We start from the raw sequence: 17,324 nt of genomic DNA, 5'->3' as shown, positions 1-17,324 counted from the left end.
AATGGAAATGGAATGGAAATGGAATGGAAATGGAATGGAAATGGAATGGAAATGGAATGGAAATGGAATGGAAATGGAATGGAAATGGAATGGAAATGGAATGGAAATGGAAATGGAATGGAAATGGAATGGAAATGGAAATGGAATGGAAATGGAATGGAAATGGAATGGAAATGGAATGGAAATGGAATGGAAATGGAATGGAAATGGAATGGAAATGGAATGGAAATGGAATGGAAATGGAATGGAAATGGAATGGAAATGGAATGGAAATGGAAATGGAATGAAAATGGAATGGAAATGGAATGAAAATGGAAATGGAAATGGAAATGGAAATGGAATGGAAATGGAATGGAAATGGAATGGAAATGGAATGGAAATGGAATGGAAATGGAATGGAAATGGAATGGAAATGGAATGGAAATGGAATGGAAATGGAATGGAAATGGAATGGAAATGGAATGGAAATGGAATGGAAATGGAATGGAAATGGAATGGAAATGGAATGGAAATGGAATGGAAATGGAATGGAAATGGAAATGGAATGAAAATGGAATGGAAATGGAATGGAAATGGAATGGAAATGGAATGGAAATGGAATGGAAATGGAATGGAAATGGAATGGAAATGGAATGGAAATGGAATGGAAATGGAATGGAAATGGAATGGAAATGGAATGGAAATGGAATGGAAATGGAATGGAAATGGAATGGAAATGGAATGGAAATGGAATGGAAATGGAATGGAAATGGAATGGAAATGGAATGGAAATGGAATGGAAATGGAATGGAAATGGTCGCAGTAATAAAAATAACCGGCAAGGAATATAAAAATGATAAAAAATACGGGTCTAATGTTCTGCGATGAGGAACAAAAGTACCAATTTATATGAAATTTTGAGAACCACTTTATCGTTTTACTATGGAATGGCTGAATATAATTAAACGCCGTATGTCGGCAAAAAGGCCCTTATCGGGTTATCAACGGACTTAACAGTGAAGATAAAAGAGCTTCATGGCAGTTCCAAGAAATTCAGGAAAATTGCATGGAACTTTACAGTTGGTAGTTTCCAAAACCTCAGTTGAAATTAAGGATCTTGAAGGAAGTTACGGGAGAACTTCGGAGCAGTTCCAGGAACATCAGGAAAACAGGTAAATTTATAGAATTTTACAGCAGTACCATTGAATTCAGGAAAATAGTGGGATCCTTCTAGTAGCTCCAAATATTAAAGAATGTCTGGTAAAAATCGTGACAGTTCGGGGAAGTTTCATGAACAGACTGCAGGATGATAAGAAAAGTTCTGATAACTTCTTTAAAAATTCTAGCACCTCAGAGAAGATTCCAGAACTTCAAGACAGTTTAATGAGCTTTAGGTTAACTGAAGGAACTTTTAACTTCTAACTGAAGCCTAACAGGGATATCCGAGATCTTATAAGAAGTCTAGGAAACTACAGAGATGTCTAGAGAACTTCAATAAATGTGTGGAAACTTTAAATAAATCACAAGAACCTCACGTCTATGGATCAGAAAAGCTCAAAAATATCAAGGGCAGTTCCAGACTTTTGGGGAAAATTTTAGATTTGTAATGGTTAGTTTCGATAAATTTAAGACAGCTCCATGAATTTCAGAAGAAAAAAATCGATGATCTTTAAGAAGTTCTGGGAGTTTATTCAAAGTTCAGAACTCGTTGCAAGTTAAAAAAAAAATTCAAACAGATTTTGGAACTTACCAGTAGTTCTAAGTTTATCAAGAAAGTTTTTCTTTTGGAGACAGTTCCTTTTATTTCAGGACACGGCCAAGAACTATTCCTTTTATTATTATTCTTAACCTTATTTTCCTTCTTCTTCTTCTTCTTCTTCTTCTTCTTCTTCTTCTTCTTCGCATTTCAAGCTTATTGCGTGTTCTCAACTTAGTGTTCTAGATGCACTTCCACAGTTATTAATTGAGAGCTTTCGATGCCTGTACTATTTTTGCTTTGATATGATTGTGTGGCAAGTCCAATCATACTTCTATGCCCAGGGAAGTCGAGAAATTTTCCAACCCGAAAAATTCCCAGACTGAACCGGGAATCGAACCCAGCCACCTCCCATGGTCTTGATTGCTGCATCTTTATCGACTGAGCTAAGCAAGGCCCCATCAAATCAGGTGTTCAATTTATTTCATATACAGAAGATCTGAGATTCTCTGAAACTTTTGGATAACTTCAGCATAGTTCCAAAATTATAATTTTCTTTATTAGAGGGACTTTCAGTATTTGACTAGTTTTCGATGAAACCCAAAAAACATCATGCAAGTTTTCAAATTTTCGGGTAGTTTCATTATTTTCAGCGATGTTTCAAGTACTTAAAGATGGATCAGAGAACTTCCATAAATAGATCAAAAATCAAATAGCTTCCTAAAAGTTCAATTCGCTTAAGGAAAGTTGTGGGATCTCTTAAAATGATCAGTTCCATCAACTTCAGTGAAGCATCGGAAACCTCAGAGAAACGTAGGCTTTCGGAAAAGTTTAAAAATCTTAGAATAATTAGTAACTATGACAGGGATTTTCAGTTTTCAAGATGAAGCGTGATTACAGTTTTATCATCATCATCGTTTAGATCCAGGGGATGGAATCTTCATCAGGGCTAGATTTATTTTCAGATCTTAAACAGATTGTGTTGACCGTATGACCTCGGACCTACTTAGTCCCAGAAGGAAAACTGCGTAAGCCCCGAGCTGATGGCCAAACGGCAGTTCCCGTGGTGGGCACTCAAGGTCTCTTTTGTTTCCAGGTTCTAGGACGTTTTTGCGTGGGAAAGCTTTCAGATTGCGGGGAAGCCCTTACCAAATAGAATAGTAGAATTCAGCTTAAATTTATTCATTATGCAAACCAATCTGATGGGATTGGCAATTTCTTGATGGTGACGACCGGATTGTGGCGGCCAGATGGCGGGGAGCTGATGGCGGTGGCCTGATGGCGTCGTTCCGTCGTGGGACGAATGATGGTCTTGCTAGTGCGGTGATGTGCACCTCGTTCTTCACATACCACAACCGCTCCATATACTGCCGGCTGAATTTCGGCTACACATTACAGTGAGCATAAGGCATTACTACAAAAGATCAGCGGCCAGTAAACATCAACAAATGGTCACTTACTTGATAACTAGAAGCGATGCATATTGTTCGCAGATGTATGCAGCGAGTATACACTCTAAGATCAAAACTTCAACAATTCCAAACATTTCTAAAATAATCAGTATGCTTGAAGTATTCATGAATAGATCCATTCTAATCAACTAAACACTAAAACTGTCACGCATCACATTTCAAATCTATTTGTACTGTGAAGGTGCTGATCGTACGAAGGATCATCGAGTACTCATTATGCAAGATAATCCAGATACGAGAGCAAAATTGATCTTATTTACCAACACAGCTTCCGAAGCAAGATTAGGGGTCACAAATTGTGAGAGAAATCATTCACCGGGCATTGGTTTGGTTGAATGATCGGTGCTCTCGCTTTAGCCCCTATATATTAAAATTCCCATGGGATATGGATTGTTGTGCGGTGGCACCACCACTTCAAGTGATCGACACCAATTATGTCTGATCAACTCAATACCAAGTTGACTCTCAATCACCGATGATTGTAACTCCCGCGCGAGCTGGCGAATATCGAAAAGCGATGGTAAATCTTTATATTCCCTGAAGAAGGCCAAGTCCAAAGCCTGAATCCTCGGACATATAACATTCTAGCGTTTGGGTAGAATTTGTCTGCAATCAGCTCGTCATAAAACTGAAAAATACATTTTTTCGGGCATTGGATTTTCAGTGAACAGTGGATCAAAACGTTACGATTTTGTCCTGCAATTGATCAATGGAACAGCTTTGAAGTTCTCTGATCTACCTTAAATTACTTGGATCATCTCTGAAAATAATTAAATTTCCCAAAAAACTTCTCTGTTTTTCTTAGCATTTCCCTGAAGTTATCGGAACTGCATAGTCAAACCAGTCTAAGGCTGAAAGCGTATCTAATAACGATAATAATTATCACGGAACTTTTCTGATGCTTTCGGAAATTCTCTGAGTTCTGAACTGTGATTGAATTCCCAGAACTGCTTGATACTCAAATTTTTTCCTGAAATGCATGTAGTTGATTTTTTTCGAAACTAACCATCAGACATCTATAAGCTTTCCAAAAAGTCTGGAGCTATTGGGACTGCTCTTGAAATCTCAGAGCTTTTCTGAAGATCTCTATACGTAGCTTATCTGCAACTCTTGACTTCCCTCAAGTTCTAAGACATTTTAAACGTTCCTGCACTACTCCTAAAACTCATGAAACAGCTGTTCTGAAGTGCGCGAATTTTAAAAAATGCTATCAAGGCTTCTGTTATCATTGCTCAGTGTACTCATAAAACTTCCGCGAAATGCTCGGTATTTCCTTTCATTCTTCGGTACATTTGTATAGATCCTAAAAAATCCCTTCTCCACTTCCCTGAATTCTCGGAGCTAATTTGACGTTTCCGATTTTTTTATTGAGTTTTCTGAACTTCTCTGTTGCTCTCTGGACTATTTTTAATACTTGAAGCTTCTAGAAGGTTCTCGATATTCTCCTGAACTGAATGGAACTGCCTTAAAAATCTCGAAATTTATCTGAAGCACTCACACCATTGCTGAGGTTGCCACAGTTTTCCTGAGCTTCCTGGAACAACTCTAAATTTCTCAAAACTGCCCCGACGTTCGTGTAACTCCCTTTAAGACCTTTGAACTCAACTGAGGTTTTGAAAACTTTTGTATTGCATAGAACTGCCTCGAAAAAATGAAATGTATGGAATATAAAAACTTCCCTGTAGTTCCAGACGTTCTTGAAACTTTCGGAACAACCCTGAAGTTTTTGTTGCTTTCTTGAAATTCTTAGAATTTCCAAGAGGTTATCAGAATTTCTTAAAAGTGATTTATCTGATGTTAATGAAACAAAGGTACGGTAGCCAGTTTTGACACTAGTGCTTTAGTTTTTGGCCCTAGGGCACTAATCAATAATTTTTCGTAACTTACATAAAGGTTTCTATACTTTCCTGAAGTTCTCGGAACAGCATTCAAGTTTTTTGGACTTTATTCTAAGAACATCTGTAAATATCCTGGCTTTACTTCCCTTCCGAAGGCGTTATCAGAGATTTTATGCCTCAGAAAATCTTGACGGCGCCGCCGACTGGGATTGAATCCAGGCACTTTGGGGTGATAAGCAATCACTTTAAGATTTTTAAATTTCCCCAAAGTTCTGGGCTTTCCTATGGTCTTCAGAACTTCTCGGTAGTTTTTGAAAGTTTGTTTTCAATCTGTTGATTTAATTTCAAGCGTTTGATTTTATTACTAGGAATCTAGCAATATATTTTCACTTCTAGAGCACTTATCTTTTCTCATATAAGCGCATAGTGATAGATGGGCGTTCAATTGTATGAAAAGCGCCTGTAGATCCATATTTCTATGCCTAGCAAAATAAACAAAATAAGTGTTTGACTAGTACTGTCGCATTAAATGCCCTTCGCTCATTTTCAACTTTCATTCAATTTTCACTCCACTGTACTCTAGCAAAACTAACAACCTGCTCTCTTCAGAACTTTCTATAGCTAATGAATTATCACACTAAAGCTTCATGTTGATATTATATAGCATTTCCAACCAACTCTAACAATCGTAACCTCACGTATGAAGTAAAAAAATCATTGAAGCAAAATAATCGGTTTTCGAATCATGGAGTAACCATCATGACAGGCCTAATCCAGATGAGAAGTGACCAAGGAGTTTGCTTGAGAATACAACGGTTCTTCTCTCATCAAGGTGATTTTAAACATGATTATTGTGAAAGTATGAACACGATAGAACAAAAGCTCGAATCCTTGGAAAGTGTGCGAAATTAAACGAAGATATACGGGAAGGAAGTTTTCATTTAAATATGAGGTCCAAGCATAAATAAGCACACAAAATTACCTATGAAGAGTTGCTCGTCTGTGACCCCACTACATCTTGGAGTCATTATGCACCATAATAAGTCTGACAAGATACGTTTAATTTGAGATGTTATACGATTACAAGTCCAAACCCCTTTAGGTCCCTTCCTTCCGTTCTTTCATGGTATCGTTGTTGACGATGCTAAATAGCCCAAGAAACATTGTAAGTTGAATCGAGGTTTTAATGAATTCTACAAGTCTAGCGGTGCCAGTGGTGTAGTGGTTAGCGTGATTGCATCTCACCCCAAAGGGCCTGGGTTCAATCCCAGTCGGCACCTCCGGGATTTTCTAAGGCATAAAATCTCTGATCACGCCTTCCTTCGAAAGGGAAGTAAAGCCGTTGGTCCCCGGTCCATGAGTTGATGGGTCCATAGGTAGAGTCCAGGTGTAGAAGCTGCCTCCCTGGCGTCGGTAGCATTGGTACTCAATACGAAAAACAAGATCGACGAAAAACAAATCAAGGAAATACAAAGTCTAAAAGATGGTTTTCAAAGCTCCCATAAACCGATTTAAATCAGTCCACGGGACAAGCAGATACAACGGTTCCTATTTCAAGACGATGTCCCTACGATCCCTACATACATGTGATGATGGGTATAGCCTTCGAATAAAGCCATCGATAGCCACTATGTGGACGACTACTTGCTTAGTCTAAATACAACCAAGCAAGCTATAGAGCTAAAACTGCAAATGAAGGCTGTTCTAGTGAAATACTGAAAGGCTCCCAACAATTCGACTTCTAAAGGCGTTCTTCAAGGTAATAAGTTATAGTCGTTTTCGGTGATTGTTTACCGGAAAATCAACAGCTCAAATCTAAAACAAATTGAATTGAACAAATTTTTTTTTCTTAGATTTGTTTTCCGTACCGAATGCCAATGCTACCGATGCCAAGGAGGCAGCTCCCACACCTGGACCTTACCAATCGACCAGTCGACTTATAGATCGGGGAGTGTTCAGAGATTTTAGCATTAGTGTTAGCGTTAGCGTTGTTATGATATACTTCGTAGATTGGATACTAGTGACACTCGCGTCTCTTCTGAAATTCTCAGTTAGACTACTTTCAGGAATAATGCTGGGGAGTAAACATTGGTTCCAATCTAAACAAGAGTAACAGAAGCATGACTGTCGCTATTCCCGGCCACGCCCATCTTTACCATAACTAGGGATAGGGAAGGAAATGTTGATGTAGTACTTACTTAACGAGAGGCCACCGACTTAGCGACACCCTCATTAGTGCTACAGAGTTGGAGGGTTGGGTAGGGTATTCGGTTAGGATTCACCTAAAGTTGGCGATGCAACCAAAAGTATGTATTGTTTATTTGTTGTTTATTTAATCTCTCGATAGCCGGCTATCGAAAGAACATATTCATTCTGTTTAGTGATCATGAATTGTAAGAGTCATGACGGAGAGCTTGGGATTAAACCCATGATTTTCTGCTCAGTAAGCAAAATCGATCTCTCCAAGGTCATCGAGCATCTCATAATTCACAGCGCTTCACGTCAAAGTACGAATATATGGATGAACTATCTATTATTGAATAACTACCCGAGTAGCACAAATTCATAGAATTATGTTGAGTGAACTGCTATACAACCAAAACTAGTCATACAAAGGTTATTTAAACTGTTATAGAACATGTGTGTTGCTTGGGTATTATTTACGATGATTACATGAAAGAAATAAAATATCAACTACAAACAAAACGTGACTACTTAAATTTCAAAAAGATATTCTCACAAATATATTTCACGCAACCAGGAATCTCAAAACCATTACACGCTATAATCATACTCTGCACATGTTCGACACAAGAAACGGCCAAAAACCAACCGTCCGTCACACAAAACCAGCTTAATCCACTTGCAGTCACAATCAACGATTCTACGAATCATAAAACCGCTGACTGCGACACTCTGAAAGCGAAATTGACAGGCTCTATGCGTCAAACACCCGCCCTCCAATCTCCTCCCGCATCCAACAGCACAAATCTCCATTACAACATCTAACGAATTCAAAACTCCGAAAATCACTCATCTATAGCAAGTGAGTGGAAGCAACCCTGCATGCAAACCTTTCTTCATAATACACTTTTTCTGCCTATCTTTCTATTAGGCCTGTGGACATGCGTTAGCTTCGAAACTTCTAACCAAACTGGGAAAATTTTCAGAACGTTAAAAAAAAACTTGAAAAAAACTTTCAAATGTAATTGCAAGTAAAATAATTATTGATTATTTTACGCAGAAACGAGCAACTAATGTTAAATCTCTTGTATCGTATGCTAATGCTAATTGACTGTTAAAAAATAGTATGCTTAAATAAAATAAAATAATAATAAAATTATATGCAAACTTTACTAGAAGATCATTACTATATTGGTGAGAAGTTTCTAATAAGCCCTCCCAGTTCCTCTGCATACAGAACAAATCTGATACTATAATCAGAATTGCTCAGTCTGCATGAAGCAGTCGATTTCATCAAGGAAGTTCTATTAGCAACCAAGAATTAATCGTTTGAGGCATACTGAAGCATTAAGAAGGTGATATGTGTCACTATAGGAAATCATCATCGTTGCAAATATAAAGAAATTAAACATAACCCTTTGCTTCAGTTCCGTCAACCTCCATGTCCAGGGGGAGGGGGAGTGTTCAGAGATTTTATGCCTCTTAAATTCCCGTCTGTGCCGACTGGAATTTAACTCAGATCCTTTGAAGTGGGAGGTCACGTTTACCACTACACCACGGTTGCCATTATGAACAAATCTTGTCATTATAGTAGATATTTTGTTATGTTTGTAGCTTTCATACAATTAAACCAAGCTGCCTAAATTTTACCGAACAACTAAGCTGTTGAGATTTGGAATAAAAAGTCACTACAATCAGGAGAAAGAGGATTTTTCCTTGTTGGATTATTTGAAAGAAAGAGTCACCAATTCTACTAGAAGACATTGTTACAACAACGAGTCAGGTGTCTAATGGAGGAAGCATTATCGATCCACTTGATCTTGGATTTTTATCTTAGTCTTATAGTGAAATCTCTCAAGCACTCAAAAAGCCTAGAAATAATTCATTTAGGGTGACAAATCACGCAACATTATTCTGGATATCTTCCATTCATGGCTAAAAAATATATTTGGATTGTAATATCGATCGATGTTCTCAGTAGAAATATCACAAAGGACAAAATAACAAAACCACTTTCCTTGAATTCATCGATCTTTTCACGCATATCCTGCTATCTTCACATCTCAAACAGTCACCCTGAACAATAGGGGGAATTGGTGTAAAATGTGCCAGCGCGGAAGTCTAATCAACAACAATTTGTCATGGACTTATAAAACAAAATGTAATGCTTTATCATCCAGAAGGTGCTGAATTACCATTTGCTGAAATTCTCATATAAACTCCTACCTTAAAAATACTTGAAAAAAGGTCGATGGACATATTACCCCGCTGGTGCGTATTACACCCACTTCTTCTGCGCCTCCGCACATATGTCAGCTCTCGGAGATGTAACAACTCACAAAGGTGACTCTTATCTACTGCTCTGCTGCAGCAGTCAGTGACACAAGTTTATTGGAACCGGAAGTGGAATCGATTTCTTCCTGACTGTCTCCTTCCTACGCACCGAACCTCATGGCTCGTCGTGCTTTGAGAGATTTAATATCCCTGTCTCGAACTCTCTTTGCTTACTTGACAACCCTTTCCACCCGCCTTGCCATGGCTTCCGCTCGGCAGGAAGCAGTAGAAGCTAAAAATCAACGCGCGAACAAGTCAACCAGTCGTGGTTGTTTTCGATATTGGATTCCTCCACCCGCTCGTGTTGGCTACCTCACACACCCCCGGTTTCGTCCTTTTATTTGTGTTTCCTCGCTCGGTTTCATCCTCCGGTTGTGTACCACCATCGGAAGTGGGGGTAGTTTTTAAGATTTACGATTTTTATCGCTTTAGGTTTGGTCTATTTTTTTTTTCGTTGTTCATTGCTGTTCATTCGAGGTGTACATCTTCCAACGGGCAATAAAACATCGTTCGCTAGCACATACTTACAGGAAATAATCCTTTTATGGCGACAGGATTTTCGTTTCGTTCTCAATTTAATTTGCCATCGATTCGATTTGGGAAAGCATCAGTGTGACACTGGTCGCCATCTCAAATTGACCGGATGTTTGCGAACGATTGCGTAAGGCATCAGGACGATGGATGGATGGTTAGATGGCCGGAAACGGAAACAGTCTGAGTGTGATGATATCTGTTGATAGCTTGGCACTCAATGAGGTGGAAATTTTATGATATATAGATTCATGAAACTAATCTTAAACATAACGTTCCTTTCGCTGAATTGGGTCATCAGGTTAGTTAGGAAATTCCGTGCTAACAATGCGTCGATCCGAACCACTTACTTTCGTCGAGCTTCTTTATTGATACTTCTTGTTTGCCGAGAAATTTAATAATTCTACATCGCTCGGTTGATGGTTCCGCTCTTCCGGACTCGTTCATATTTTCAAGAACATAAAACCGTTGGCGGAAACCACTTTCTTTCGTCATAACAAAGGAAGAAATTGCTGTGGGTGAGAGCTGAAGAAGGACCACGCAAAGAGACAAGCGAATGGAACGCCGGTTTCCATCAATGAGAACGTGGCCAGAATAATTTTCCACTATTTATTTACCTCCCCCATCGACACTTTCTTGAACAAATAAAGTTTACCCTCTTCAGGACGACCAACTGGCGACGCGACGTCCTCAGAAAACAACCTTGCGAATCGTCGAAGAAAATATGAAAAATGACACACGCGCTCAGAATTCATAATCGCGCTCCCGGGACCTGAGGTCCCCGATTTTCCAAAGGCGATGATTGCCACGATGATGAGGGGCAGCTTTAAATAGAAAAGAAAACAGAGCGCGTTATTGATTTTTCCTATTGCCAAGTTGTCCCGTCACCTTCATAATCATCATCATCATCATCATCATCTCCATACAAAAGTGGAAATCCATTTCAAGGACTTGACAAAGAAGTAACAAGTATTTTAGTGGCAAATCATGGCTGTCCCCAACCCTCCCCCTTCACGAGTAAGCATTTCGATGATTTGTCCCTATTTTCGATTTTATTTGGACTCCCTGGAATTCGGGTGCGAATCCGGGACGGAAGGTCGATAGGCGATAAAAGCTCCCCACTCTACTGAAGCCTCCCTGGCCGTTGTCGTTCTTAAAAGAAATACAAAAAATTGATAACTTCCGCTATCGGTGCTGTGTTTCCGCTTCGTATAGAACCGAGCAGAGGTAATTTCCGGTTGATCGGTTGCTGAAGCACTGGTTCTGTTGTTATTGTTGTTGTTATCTGTTTGTCCTTAGCTCCGGGGATGCTGGGTGCTACGAGGTGGTAGGCTGCTGATATTGATGGCGATGTTTTATTGTTTCAAGTTCTTGTTGTGCCTTGGGCGATGATAAGCGGAAATAAAATTTGCTATCTGCAAGCTAAGAAGAGCGGCTTGGAGAGAGGAGTGGTAATATTTGAATGTTTTCGATACGGACCATGATTGCCGGGAACTTTTAGGATATTCTGTAGGAAATGTTGTTGATTTTTTCGGTTGATTAACCGGATTTACAGTTTGGCGTTGCTGCGTAGCAGGGTATCGTTTCGTGCAAAGAATCGAGACATGAGATGGTGAACTTGGTGCAATTGGTATTTTGGAAACTTCAGAAGTTGCCGACACATGGACGTACGGATAATTTCCAACAATTTGCAAATTCCTAGAGCTTTATTTTTATGTGTAAATATTGGCTCTTAGGATATTTCTAGGGCAAACGTTTTCAAATGGTTTGGTTAATGGTTTTGAGGTGATTTTAATGCTCATTCATGGTGTGCGTTTTCATTGTTATTTTGACGTTTTGAAGGTCGTTTGGGGATTAAGGTGTTTTACGCGTTTAAAGATTGATGGCCCGTCATTTAAATTATTTCGAAACATTTTCATTTACCTTTAACCATTTTCATTGCTAACGCTATAATGGCCATTGGAAAGAAATAGCGGCTTTGGTGAACAGTCCGCATCGTGCTCTCTTGCCGTGCGGATCTATTTGCTTTTTGCTGAAGGAAGTGTTACTACTACCTAAAGCTACAACAAATTTAAACAGCACAATTCAATGCTCAACCTGTAAAATTTCTACCATGCTCAACTCAAATTCCTCTTCGATCCTTGTTTGGATCCTACCCGAGGTAATCCTTCTTGGGTATCGATTTGGAAAATTCCTCTTCGATCCTTCAAATTATTTTTCTAATCTGCTCGGAAGTCGATTTAGATAAAAAATTACTGCCGCCATGGCCCCTAAGCGCAAAAGAAAAGGTCTCTTGATCCCCCTTCTGATGAAATTAATTTGAGGAATCAATTTGATTTGCTCACGGATGATGAGAATGATCCATCATCCAAGAAAAATTCTAGTAAACTTTCCCGGCTTAATGCCAAAAAGGAATAGATTCCCCCTATTGTTATAGCCACTTCCGATTTCCATGCTCTTCGCATGGAACTTTTGAACTTCGTGAAAGTTAAGTTTTCACTACAAATTGGACGTTGGGGTGAATGCCGTGTATTGGCTGAAACCTTGGGCAGATTTAAATGTCTTCTCAAGTATCTTACTGAGAGGCAGCACAAATCTTTTATTTACTACACCAATATTGAACGTGTGTGAATCCCTGGATCAGATCAAAGATGAACTGGCAAAATTACTTGGAATTGTGCCACTCCAAGTAATCAAAATGAAAATTAAATCCCGTCCTGGCGATTCGCGCAACGGGATTTCTAATGATTTTTATTTAGTTCACTTCAAGTATAGTGAACTAAACGACCTTAAGGCCTAAGAAAAAGCCAGCCTTATACTTCATGTTCGAGTGAAGTGGGAACACTTCAGGAAGACTGGAGGAAATTTCCAAAACCTCACCCAGTGCCGTAAGTGCCAGGGATGGGGTCAAGGAGCTAAAAATTGCTACATGCCAGCTAAATGCATGAATTGTGGTTATTCCTCTCACGCAAAGGACGACTGACCTGTGAAGGAAGATCCTAAGAAATTTAAATGTTCAAATTGTGGTGAAAACCACAAATCCAATTTTTGGGAATGTAAGACTCGCAAAGCGAACCTACAATCTTGTTCTAAGCGACAGGTAGGAAACTATCCACGTTCCCGAACAGGTACAAATTCCTCTGCTGCTAACAACGATCAGTGCTGTTAACAACGGTCAGCTAGCGGCGCCGGTGGTGTAGTGGTAAGCGTGATTACCTCTCACCCCAGCAGGCCTGGGTTCAATCCCAGTCGGCACCGTCGGGATGTTCTGAGGCATAACATCTCTGATCACGCCTTCCTTCGGAAGGGAAGTAAAGCCGTTGGTCCCCGGTTCATGAGGTGATGGGTCGATAAGGAAAGGGTCCAGGCGTGGGAGCTGCCTCCCTGACGGCGTCGGTAGCATTGGTGCTCAGCACGGAAAACTAGATCGACGTAAAAAAAATCCAAGGAAAAAAAAACAACGGTCAGCGAGGAACAAATTCTACATTCGTACCCGTAGGTACAAATATCACCCCTGCTTCAAATTTTTCATCTGTACCTACTCCCCTCGCTGCTATCAATTTTCAGCGAGTTAATGGAGCTACCTATGCTGCTATTGCAGCGGTTAGAAATCAAAATACTAACCAAAGTCATTCTAACGGAAATTTTGACAATTTTGACTTAGGAAGCATTACTGCCCCTAAAATGGAATTTTTACAGAAATCATTAATTGACATGATTTCTGATATGCTTAAATCTAACTCCATGTTTGATGCTATTCAAACTGGAGTAAAATTTGCAAATAATATTGTCATGACTTTAAAATTCAGTAATGGATTTTAAAGCATTAAACATTTTAAATTGGAATGCTCGATCTCTTAAAGATAATGAAGACGAGCTATTTAACTTTTTGAGACTTCATAACGTGCATATTGCCGTTATAACTGAAACGTTCCTTAAACCTGACCATAAGGTTAAGAAGGACGCAAATTACTTGATTTATAGAAATGATCGTCTTGATGGACCCTGTGGTGGCGTTGCCATCATTGTTCATAGACGAATCAAACATAAAATTCTTTCTTCATTTGAAACCAAAGTTTTTGAAACTTTTGGAATTTCTGTTGAAACAAAACTTGGACATCTTACGTTTATAGCTGCCTATTTGCCATTCCGATTCGTAGTCCAGCAAAAGAATTTTCTCAAGGGTGACCTACAGAAACTTACCCGTCATAGGTCTAAATTCTTTATTATTGGCGATTTTAATGAAAAACACCGCTCATGGAATAATGCTCAAAGCAATTCCAATGGTAATATTCTGTTTGATGATTGTTCTGCAGGTTATTATACTATTCAATATCCAAACAGCCCAACATGCTTTTCTTCAGCAAGAAATCCCTCAACTTTTGATGAGGTCTTAACTGATTCATGGCAACTTTGTAGCCAATTGGTTACTCATGCTGACTTCGGTTCTGATCACCTTTCAGTAACTTTTGAAATATTCCAAGAAATAATTTGTAATCCCAACAGCTCTACTTTCAATTACCATAGAGCTGATTGGGAGCAATATCGAACATTTATGGAATATAACTTTGATCCAAACATTCCTTTGCAAACCAAAGATGAAATTAATTATGCTCTTGAATCTCTGACTACTTCTATAGTTGAAGTAAGAGCTGCCTCAGTACCAAAATGCGAGGTTAAATTCGATTCAATTATAATAGACGACGATCTTCAGCTATTAACGTCGCCGGTGGTGTAGTGGTAAGCGTGATTACCTCTCACCCCAGCAGACCTGGGTTCAATACCAGTCGGCGCCGCCGGGATGTTCTGAGGCATAACATCTCTGATCACATCTTCCTTCGGATGGGAAGTAAAGCCGTTGGTCGCCGGTTCATGAGTTGATGGGTCGATAGGTAGGGTCCAGGTGTGGGAGCTGCCTTCCTGGCACGTCGGTAGCATTGGTGCTCAGCACGGAAAACAAGATCGACGGAAAAAACAAACCAAAGGAAAAAAAAATAATAAATCTTCAGCTATTGATCCGTCTTAAAAATGTCCGTAGGAGACAATTTCAAAGAACACGCGATCCTGCCATGAAAGTTATCTGGAGGGATTTGCAAAAACAAATTAAAAAGCGATTCTCTGGCCTGAGGCACAAAATTTTTGAAAATAATGTTTCTAAATTAGACCCAAGTTCCAATTTTTTGTTGGAAACTCACAAAAAATTTGAAAAAAAAAACCTCAAAAGCCTATTCCAGCGCTGAAAGAAGGTGGTAAAATTTTAATAAAAAATTTGGCAAAAGCTCAGAAACTTGCTACACAATTTGAGAGTTCCCATAATTTCAGTTTGGGTCTTACTAGTCCTATTGAGAATCAGGTTGCTCGGGATTATCTGAATATTTTCTCTCGGTGAATTTTTTTTAATGATTCCTGGGGAACTGATTTGGACGAAGTAAGGTCTATAACTAAAAAGTTGCATAATATGAAAGCTGCAGGTGATGATGGAATTTTCTATATCCCCATCAAAAAACTCCCAGAGAGTATCGTGTCTTTCTTTGTAAAATTATTTAACAGAAGTTTCCTTTTGGCATACTTTCCTGATAAATGAAAAAATGCAAAAGTTGTTCTAATTTTGAAGCCGGATAAAAATCCAGCTGATGCTTCTAGCTACCGTCCAATAAGTTTGATTTCTTCAATAAGTAAACTTTTTGAAAAGATAATTTTAAATAGAATCATGCTTCACATCAATACGAACTCATTTTTTGCAGATGAGCAGTTTGGATATCGCCATGGGCATTCAACTACTCATCAACTCTTAAGAGTTACCAATTTAATTCGTTCAAACAAATCGGAAGGCCACTCAACTGGAGTTGCTCTTCTAGACATAGAAAAAGCATTCGACAGTGTTTGGCATGAAGGTTTGATGGCGTAATTGAAAAAGTTTAATTTTCCACTTTATATTATGAAATTAGTTCAAAATTATTTAACTGACAGAACTCTGCAGGTAAATTATCAAAATTCCAAATCTAATCGATTACCTGTTAGAGCAGGAGTTCCTCAGGGTAGCATTCTTGGGCCTATATTGTATAAAATTTTCACTTCGGACCTCCCTGCTTTGCCTCAGGGTTGCCACAAATCTTTGTTCGCTGATGACACAGGCATTTCCGCTAAAGGAAGCAGTCTTCGTGTTATTTTCAGCAGACTGCAGAAAAGTTTAGATATTTTCTCTTCTTATTTAGAAAAAATGGAAAATTTCTTCCAACGCTTCCAAAACTCAACTTAAAATATTTCAACATAAGCCTAGAGCTTCCTTTTTGAAGCCTAGTTGTAGTCACATAGTCACTATGAACGGAGCTCCGATTTCCTGGTCTAACCAAGTGAAATATTTTGGATTAGTACTTGGCCAAAAATTAACTTTTAAATATCACATTGAGGGCATTCAAGCCAAATGTAACAAATATATAAAATGTGTGTATCCTCTTATAAACAGGAAATCCAAACTTTGCCTGACGAATAAACTTCTAATATTTAAACAAGTTTTTAGACCGGCCATGCTTTACGCTGTGCCAATATGGTCTTGTTGTTGCACTACCAGGAAAAAAGCACTTCAAAGGATTCAGAACAAAGTTCTGAAGATGATGTTGAAGGTGCCTCCCTGGTACAGTACTACCGAGGGACATCGAATTTCGAATGTTGAGACTTTAGAACAAATTTCCAACAAAATAATCTCTTGGGGTATTCTGGGATTTGGACCTAGATGTTTTCGCGTTTTCTGTAACGCACCGTGCGGAGGTTAAAGAGTATTTGTACGACGGTAAACGGCCCACGAAGCGGATCGTCCTCAGCTGCGTGATGGGTCTTTTCGATCCCCTCGGACTGTTGTCACCATTCACGATTCACGCCAAGGTTATCATACAACATCTCTGGCGGAATGGCTGCGAATGGGACCAGGTAATCGATTAGCAGAGTTGGTGCTTGTGGAAGCAGTGGACCAAGTTACTGCCCGAAGTAGAAGCCTTACGAATTCCCCGATGCTACCTGGGAGACGCCGTTTCTTCATCAGTTGAATCACTCGAGTTACATGTTTTCACTGACGCGAGCGAGCACGCTTATGGCTGCGTGGCGTACCTACGGTCAGTCATCAATGGAACGGTGAGGTGTAGTCTAATCATGTCTCGAGCTAAGGTAGCACCTCTAAAGCGGCAGTCAATGCCTAGACTGGAATTGATGGCTGCGGTTCTTGGAGCCCGAATGAGCCAAACCATTATCGAAACGCATTCTCTCCGAATCGGTCGCACTGTTCTATGGACGGAC

At 39.3% G+C, this 17,324-nt stretch overlaps 1 protein-coding gene across 1 annotated transcript in view; it reads left to right on the top strand.

The window, feature by feature from the left end:
• The window catches only part of LOC135711830 (uncharacterized), a 175,292-nt gene that overhangs the window by 44,932 nt on the left and 113,036 nt on the right, over positions 1–17,324 (top strand). The window lies entirely within an intron of this gene.

Source organism: Ochlerotatus camptorhynchus, unplaced genomic scaffold (assembly GCF_037179485.1).
Source record: "Ochlerotatus camptorhynchus isolate MF236.1 unplaced genomic scaffold, CSIRO-AGI_Acam_v1.1 ptg000443l, whole genome shotgun sequence".
Taxonomy (NCBI): Eukaryota; Metazoa; Arthropoda; class Insecta; order Diptera; family Culicidae; genus Ochlerotatus; species Ochlerotatus camptorhynchus.
Note: the sequence above shows the minus strand (reverse complement) of the source record. Positions and strands in the feature narration are given on the sequence as shown.